Consider the following 9,943-nt stretch of genomic DNA (forward strand, 5'->3'; position numbering starts at 1 on the left):
GTTCTGCTGTTTTCAATTCCATTTGGAAGGCTTGGAACCATGTTAGGCCTTACATTAAGAATAAGAACTTCTATGATGACAAACATCTCCATGGGGAAAGATCCATTTGGTGGAACCTGTAGCTAGGTGGTAAACCTTTAGCCCTCTCCCAAGGATGCTCTGCCAAACATTGGGCCACCTTGGGGATCACTCAATTTGTGGATATCTTTGAAAATGATAGACTCATATTGTGGGATGAATTGAAGAATAAGTATGACATTCCTGCCTCTCATAAAAAGACCTATAATATGATTTTCAAAGCCAGCAAGGACATTCCTTTCCTCTGCAACGTTGATTCCAATAGATACATGAACATTAAGTGGCCGGATGGTACTATTATTACCAAACTTAAAGCCAAGAATATTTATGTTGTTATTGACTATAATGACTCCATTATCAGCCATGTTAACAAGATTTGGTATACTAACCTGGATGTCCCCACTTGGAAGAAGTTCTTTGATAAACTTTGGAAAAGTTCTATTGATCCTAAAATTAAGTGTTTTAAATGGCTTTTAATTCTGGATAAACTTCCTATTAGGAAGGATTTTTTTGATATTACTTACTGCAAGATTTGTAGGACAGCGGATACAAGGAGGCATATTTTTTTTGACTGCAGCTTTGCTAAAGAGGTTTGGCTCATGTTTGGTATCTTGATCCCTACCAATTTTAACATTTTTGAAATTATTACTGGTTATATTGATGGTGCTAAAAAGGACATTAATCTGGTTTGGAATTTTCTCTCTTCTAACATTTTATGGCAAATTTGGAAATGCAAGAATGAGGAAAGGTTCCAAAATATTCCCAGGGTTCTTACTGAGTCTTTTCCAAGTCTCACGCATTTAAAAATTTTCTCACAGGTTCACATTACCATGAAAGTTGATAAAGATAAATTCAAAACACTTCTCAGAACTGGATACGCTACGTTCTTCGCCACTGAGCTGAAGGATGGGCACTTATGGAGGTGTCATATGGACAATCTCAAACTCTTTGATCAAACTATCAAGCAGCTTAACAAGGAAATCAGGAGGAACAACAAAGATACTACTGGAAATATGATGCTCATGCTCAATCAAATTTAGAATCAAAAGAACATTGTGTGGATGGAAGGCGCTTTGGGGTAGACTGCATGGGTGGACACTCATGAAGACCTTCTGCATTAGCCTGTGGTTCCTGTGGCTCTTTTTGGTGGTCATGTTGTCGGTTCTTTGCTTCTCGTAGCTACTCTTGTGCTGAGACTTTGCCTCTTGTAATTTTTTTTTGATACTTTGCGGTCTCTTTTTGTATCTTGAACTCCTTATTTTTAATACAGAAAAAAAAATATTGGGCATGTAGCTGCCTTGCAATAAAATAATATTAATAATATTAATTATTGTTTATAATATCAATAAATGTTGATACTTTTTATTATGTATAACTTTATATATATATATATATATATTAAACATTTAATATTTATTTAGTACTATAATATTTCATTTATTTACTTATCTTTATATGGAACCAAACAAAATACCATTTAGATTTATGTACAATAATAATTTTCTTTTTAAATTGATAATAAATTGAATTGGAAGAATAAGATAAGTGTAAATATCTTTTTGTTATCTTTTCTTGATTTTTATATTGATTTATTTTATAAAGCAATCTTTAAATAAAAAAGAAAAATAAGAAATACTATATAACAAAGATATTAGTAGTAGTTTTATTATTATGTCAAAGGCGTTCCCTATGTGAGCTTTACAAGCTCAATTGGACATCCACGGTTGATATCATTTAGAGGCTTGCAAGATGATTGAAACGTTTACAACCATTAGATGTTAAAGCAACATAAATCCCACAAAATTTTATTTAACTTAGATTTTTGTTTAAAAACAATTTAATTTAAAAAAATACAATGCTTTTTAATAATTAGATACATAAATTCTCTTTTATTTTAAACTGATTTTCTTGTTAAAAGTGATTTTTTAAATAAAATAGAATGTTTTTTAGTGAATATATATCTATCTAGTATTTGATATATTTTATTTTATTTTATTTCCTAATCATTTAAAATTTCTAATATGAAATGATTTGCATACAAAAAAGAATAAATTAGAATTGAAAGTTAGTTTTAAATCTAAACTTTTGTCTTTACCTTATTAGTACTTGTCGTAGGCAATACTATTGCATTCAGTGAAGTTGCTTTATTCAATATGATAGATTTTTTACATTTTTTTTGGATTTCTTTGTATTTTTAAAACTAAAATGTCTATTTTAAATAGTTTTTTTTCATTTTTATCATTTATAATTGTAGACATCTAAAAATGGTCAACGCTTGCGGAATCATACTTTAACATTTGCGCATTGCCTTATTTTAGGGTTTTGCGTCGCATTAATATTTCTCCTATGTCACGCACTTGGTTTTTATCATTTGCAAGCATCGAGTCTTTCTTCTGCATTCTTCATTTGTCTCGCTTTCGAATTTGGTCTTGTCAATAATAACCTTCAGTCATGATTTTGGTCAATCTTATCCTGTCGCATCAATGTGCGTGTTCATTTGTCATCATTTTGGACATCGTCAATCCTGATTAGGGTTTTGTCCTCTTTTCAATATTGTCATCTTGCAATTGATTTGTCATCGATCCTTGTCATCTTGCGATCGATTTGTCATCGATCGTTGTCTTTTTCAATCTTGTCAATTTTGCGATCGGTTTGTCATCGATCGTTGTTCTTTTCAATTTGTCATCTTGCAATTGATTCGACATCGATCCTTGTCCTCTTGTCAATCTTGTCATTTTGCGATTGATTTGTCATCAATCGTTGTCTTTCTCAATCATGTCAATTTGGATCAATTTGTCATTGTTCCTCATCAATTGGTGCATTTATCAATCAAATCATTTATCAATTCAAAATCATGATCGAATCAACATCAATTCGATCTTACATCAAGACCTAATTGTCGTCCTTGCATTTCTAATTCATTTAAACCTTGTTTGCCATTTCTCCCTCTAGGTTAAATGATTTATTTATCCTAAGTCTTCTTGTCACAATTAAATGTTTATTTAATTGGCTAATTAATTCCTCCTCTTTTTGTAAATTAATTAATGAATGAAAAGATTATTAATTAATTTACCTAATTTTCATCAATTTCCTAATTTCCAAGTCATCATTTCTAACCTAATTTTCTAATTTCTCCTAAATTCCTAAATGTCTATTTCTATTTCTAAATCTTGTCATAAATTCTTGCATAGCAATTTGTCATAAATTGTCATAAATCCTTGCATAGCAATTTGTCATACACTTGTCATAATTTTGCTATTCTTGATTTGAATTTCCATTCAAATCACTTTCATGCTAATCTTGTCTTTTCTCCAATTTATCTATAAATTGGATGAATTTTTTCAATCAAGAGGTTGAATCAATCACGCTTCTAGTATCCTTACGCTGTCATCTTGTCTTGTCAATCTTGCTTTCATATTATGCTTATGCACTTGTAGGTGAGATCCACAAAACAAAGCCATTTGAAGGAGAAAGAAGGACAATGGAGAATTCTTGAGGAGACATTTCACATTTGCGATGGTTTGCATTCAAATTGAATGTCTTGTTTTTCATGTATCTCTATTGAATGTAATTAGAATTTGTCATTGCAATTGAGTTTTTGTGATTGAGCTAGGCTAATGTTTATATTGCTTTGATGATTTCCAGATTCCTATCTACATTAATATTGTAAATAAAATATTTTTTCTAAATATAAATATAAATTTTAATAATTATTTTTTATCTCAAAATATAGATAATAAAACCAATTATAAGGGAGTAATGGGGAGGAGGAGGAGGAGCGGGAGCAGGTTCTACCCAAATTTTGAATTGGGTAATGGGCGGGAAAACATTCTGGATCACAGTCAAGGTGCAGGAAGTACAAGTTTGCAGCAAGGTTTCGTAGGTAAACATTGGTTGAGTCAGAAGTACAAAAAGAATCATCAGCAAGTTCACAATTTGACGGGTAAGAGAAGACAACAAAAACTCAGCCCTAGGGTTGTTTTTGACATATGTGATGGATCTCCTCGATCAGTAAATAGGGCTCATTCTAAAATTTTTGATGAAAGACTATGGCAAAATAGAAATTCCAGTGATCATGGCAAGAGTTGGACTGTATCTGATAATCATGTAGACACTTTCTGGCGTCTCCCATCTTTCATTTCGTGGCCAAACAATATTTATGTCAAAAATCCTAAATTTATTTCTAGTCCAATTAAAATTTTGATCCAAAACATGTCTTCAGAAGGAGAAGATTTAAAGGCAATATAGAAAAATAGTGGTCCCTTCATACCAAAGAAATATAGTAGAGCCTAGAGAAAGAAGGTGCCACAAACTAAGAATGATAGGCCCACGGATCATCCCATAGAGAGAAATGTTGATGATAGTTTCATTAACAACAATTATAAAATTACCTTTCCAGATGAGTTACTTTCCTCTTATATCAAATTTTTAAGGGAAACGACACTCATAGGTAAACACTGGGACCAAAATCTTCAGCTTTCTGGTATTATGGAATAGGCAAAAAAAATGTGGATAGGGGTTAAGACTATTTCCTCCATAGATTCACAATCAAATTTTTTTATTGTTTTATTTGATTCGAAAGATAATAGAGATGCAATCCATAAACACAAGGGTTTTGTTTTGGATGGGATTGGGGATTTTCACTTTGCCTTGGGTTCCAAATTTCAAGCCTGACCCAAATTTGTGTCAATTCATGCCTTTCTAGATATCATTCCTAGACTTACCTTTAGAATATAGAGATCCTGATATTTTTGAAATTCTAGCAAATAAGCTTGGAATTTTTATAAAACATGATTTGATCCCATTTGATTCTATCCATTTATCAGTTAGAGTGTGCCTTCTTCTCAATATTTCAAATCCATTTCCCACATCAATCTTTATTCAAAGCTAGTGGGGTATTTGGGATCAGAAAATAGAAATCCAAAATGCTACCTATGTAGATCAACATCAAAAAAAATTGGGTCACTATAATACTCAATGTCAGGGCGTTGATTAGCAAAGGATTTTTGTGTGTAAAGATCACACTCTGTATCCCTTTCAGTTCTCTTTATATTTGAAAGATCACAGAGGTCAATATGAGGATGAGGTATTAGGCGGCAAGCCTTCATTCCCGCCACTTAAGGTACAAGATAAGTTGATTTCAAATGTCCCTTTTGAGTCATTGTTTAAGACTATCCATCCAGACTGTTCATTTGTGTCTCCTAATCAAAAGGGCCTAAATTAACTCAATTTTAAGTTGATTTGTAAAACCTTTTTTGATGCACTTGTTAAGGCTTTTCTCCCATCTATTCAAAGGAAGCACAAGTTGTTAGGTTTTGATAGGAGCTGGAACTTTGGAAAGTCTTTCAACTTTGGTTTTTCTTTGGATGGATAACTTTGGCTGCATAAACTACTGGGTCCTAGTCAAAATATGTTCAATATTTCACATGAAGGACTCTAATCTCACTTTAAATTGGAAAATATTGTTCAAGCTTTGATTTTCCAGAATGGTTCAATTGATGTTGTTCACAAGGAGACATTCTCTCCTTCCTTGCACCCTATTAAATGTAACAAGAAGTCAGAAGAATAGCTTCAAAGAATGGCGGATGAGTTAATTTTAAGTGTGGCTTCCCAATGTTTTGATGAAATTGCTCAAGAGGAAATGTTGGGAAATTATGCTAATTATGTGGACCTACTAGGTCATGCTGATAAGGTTAGATATACCATGAGTGGTAAAGTTGACATTATGTCCTAGTTAACCAAATTTGATGGACTTGAGATATTTTCACAATCTCAATTTGAAGACTGGATTGTTAGGAATCAAAAGGTAGTGGCTCAAATTCATGATATTACAACTGATCAAGTTTTGTCAATGGATCATGCTATACTGGAAAATATGCATCATATTGGTCCATTTGACTCTAGTCTGGGTGGAATTGATATCAGGCTCAGCTATCACCTATTGAGTTTCCAAGAAATCTATCAAAAATAGACCAAAAAGAGGTTCTATTAGAGGAAGAAGAGGTAGGTTTTGCCCCTTACAATTTTCCCCTTGAAGAAGATCAATTTAAGGGAAGTTCATTTTTTTTTCAAACCCTATCCATCTCCCAAATGCCTGGTTCAAGTAAATCAGATTTGAGAACTCCTAAAAAAAGAGGGAGAAAGTCAAAATCTATTAAAGCAAAAGAAGAAATTGAGGTTGGTGTCCAAACTACCGTTGACCAAAAATTCTCAACTACAAAGACAGTTACAAGGAGAATTAAATGTAGTTCTCCTTAATAAGTATGAAAGTTTTGTCTTGGAATGTTAGGGGTATAAATGCCTCTGACAAAAAGAAGAGAATCAAGCAATAGCTTGACTCTTCTCAGGCAAATGTAATTTTTCTTTAAGAAACCAAAATGTTAGATGAGGTTTTTCAGAAAATAGTAGCCAAATGGTCAAATTGGAAATCAACACACAGCCAAAGTATAGGAGCTTTAGGAGGTGTCATTGTACTTTGGAATCCAAAATCTATAGTTGCACAACTTGTGAAGCAAGGAACCAATTGGTAGCATATTAGTATAAAGCACTTTGACATGTTTTTTAATTTGATAAATGTCCATGGCCCAACATCTACTCAGGATAAAAAGAATTTATGGTCCTTTTTCACTTTGATCATTCAACAAGTTGTAGGGCAGAATGTTATTTTTGGGGGGGATTTCAATGCAATTATTTCACTAGAGGAGAAAAAAGGTGGTATTTGCCTCCCTGTCAGGATTATTGAAGATTTCAAAGAATTTATAAATGATAATGACTTGTTTGATAGTCTTCCACAAAATGGTTTTTTTACATGGACTAATAGGAGATCTAGCTTCTTACAAATTGCAGAGAGATTAGATAGATTCCTCTTTTCACAAGAGTGGATGGCTCAAAATTATTCATTGCAATCTCAAATTTTAACTTTACCAGGCTCAGACTATTTCCCTATCTTTTTGAGCATTGATAAAATGATAGCCTTGCCAAAACATAATCATAGACCTTCTTTCAAGTTTGAAAGGATGTGGTTTTGACACCCCCACTTTCATCCCTTGCTTCGACAATGGTGGGCACCAAAATGTTTAAGTTTCATAAAAAAATGTAGTATGTTAAAGCTCAAATTAAATTATGGAATAAGTAAGTCTTCAAAAACATATTTGCTCAAAAGGAACTTGTTGAAAACCAGTTGCAACAGATTAATGAATAGATCATCTCTAAAGGGCTAGATTCAGATTTGTATGCTAAGCAGAAATAGTTTCAGGCGGATTGGGAAGAAATCTGTAAGAGAGAGGAGGAATACTAGAGACATAAATCTCGTGAGCTATTGTTAAGGGAAGGGGATAAAAACACCAAATTTTTTAAGATGTCAGCTAAGCAAAAGACAGTAGCCAATACTATTTTTTCCATTAAGGAAGCTTCCTTAGGCAAAACCCTTCGAGATGCACAAGAAATTTAGGATGGAGTAAACTACTTTAAGAACTTACTTGCCCCTGTTTCTTCAAACCTTCCACTTGATGTACAAGAGCAGGAGATCATGGATGTTATCCCTCATGTTGTTGGTCCCCTTGATAATCAACAATTATTGGCTCCTTTCAAAATTGAAGAGATTCGTAAAGTAGTATTTTCTTTCCCTTCGGATAAGGCTCCGAGTTCGGATGGTTTAAAATCATACCACTAACATTGCTATTATTCCAAAAATCAAAGAGCCTAAATCTTTTGCAGATTTTAGGCCCATTTCGTTATGCAATACAATATATAAGATTATTACCAAAGCCATTTATTTGAGATTGCAGAAATTGATCATTAAAATCATATCTCCATAACAGGGTGGCTTTGTACCAGGAAGAGAGAATATGGAAGGTGCATTAGTGGCTCATGAAGTGTTGCACTCCATTCATTCCAACAATGCTTCTTCTTTTGTAGTAAAATTGGATATGATGAAAGAATATGACAATCTTAACTGGTCTTTTATGTTTAAAGTATTGTACAAATTTGGATTTGCTGAGAAGTGGTGTAAGTGGATTAGGGCATGTATCTCAGGAGCTTACTTTTTAGTGTTAATTAATGGTGCTCCTGCTGGTTTCTTTTCTGCCTCACAAGGTGTGAGACAAGGAGACCCCTTATCCTTGTCTCTATTTATAATTATGGCAGAAGATTTTAGCAAAATCATTAAGTCTAAACATGGTCAAGGGCTTTGGAGGGGAGCTCATATTGAAGGAACATCTGTTTCAGTCACACTCTTTATTTGTTGATGACACACTGTTATGTGGTAAATCAAATGTCCAGGAGGCAAAGAAGATCAAGAAAACTTTGGATCTCTACATGATAGTCTCAGGACAAAGAATTAATGCTCAGAAATCAAAGATCTATGTTTTTAATACAAATGATGTTGTCACAAGGAAAATTGTTAATACTTTGGGTTTCTCACAAGACTATCTTCCTACCACATACTTAGGCATTCCTTTTTTTGGTGGGTGCCAATAAGTCATCTTATTAGAAAGCTATTATAGACAAAATTAAGAATGACATCTCCACATGGAAGGCCCATTGGTTGTCTTTGTCAAGTAGATTACTCCTAATAAAAACAAGTCTTGTCTACCATTCCTAATTATTACATGTCAGTCCTCAAAGCCCCTGCTGGAGTCATTCAATAGATTGAGAAACTAATTAGAGGTTTCTTATGGAGGGACAATATGTTAGAAGAAAAAAAGATCTCGCTTATCTCAATTCAAGAAATGGCTCATGACAAGGGGGGAGGGGGAGTGGGTCTACATGACTTATCTAAAAGGAACATTTCCTTTGGGGGTAAACTTGTTTGTAAAATGGTTTCCAAACTAGACACTAAGTGGTGCAGAATCATGCAAGAAAAGTATTTGGATTCTCTAAATCCTTCCCATGTCATAACTACTCTTGATCCCCGAAAAGGATCAGCAGTTTGGAACTTCATGATGTCTTGTAGGCAGGTTATTACAAGATATGTATCTTGGGAGGTTCACAATGGTGAGAGCATTCAATTCTAGGAGGACTCATGGAATGGTCTGCCTCATTTAAAGCTTTCAGAGTTTCTACAGGATGCTATTCCAACTATTAAAAATTGTTGGGACTCATTCTTGATAGATTATGTTTCTGGTGTGGAAATTTTTTAGGGAAAGCCATTTGGAAAGATCCTTTGGATCTACCGATTAGAGATGATCAAAGGATTTATTTTTAGGAAATATTGACAAAACGAAGAGTATTTATTTCAAATCAAGAAGATAAATTAATATGGGCTCCAGTGCATGATGGTAAATACTCAGTTAAAGATGGTTATGGGGTTGCCCGACATATGGAAAACCAGCAAGCTAAGAGTAGAGCCTTTTCATTTTGTTGGAATAGTTCAGTGGTTCCTAAAGTGGGTTGCTTTGCCTGGTTAGCTTTGAGAAAGAGTATCTTAACAAGTGATAAATTGGGAAAATTACATATTACTGACTCTTTTAGTTGTGTATTATGCAAAGCTAAAACTGAAACTGTGGATCACCTACTCCTTAGGTGTTCCTTTGCTCAACAATATTGGATTTATGTTTTGGAAAAGTTAAATCTATCTATGTCGCTACATTTACTTTATGGGATTTATTCTAATCCTGACCTTCTCTATTCACAAATTCTTTATTTGCAAGTATTTGGAAATGTATTCCGACAACAATCATATGGTCAATCTAGTGGGAAAGAAATAAAAGAATTTTTAGACAGGTAGTGTAATGCCCCACTAGGAAACCCCGAAGGGATTAAACTAAAACACAAGAATAGAATGTAATTTATTTTTTTTAACGATAAAACATAATAATGATACATTGAGTTAACATTAAGTTGAGATTACACAATGGAAGACTTA

Source organism: Cryptomeria japonica, chromosome 11, assembly GCF_030272615.1.
Source record: "Cryptomeria japonica chromosome 11, Sugi_1.0, whole genome shotgun sequence".
NCBI classification, from domain to species: domain Eukaryota; kingdom Viridiplantae; phylum Streptophyta; class Pinopsida; order Cupressales; family Cupressaceae; genus Cryptomeria; species Cryptomeria japonica.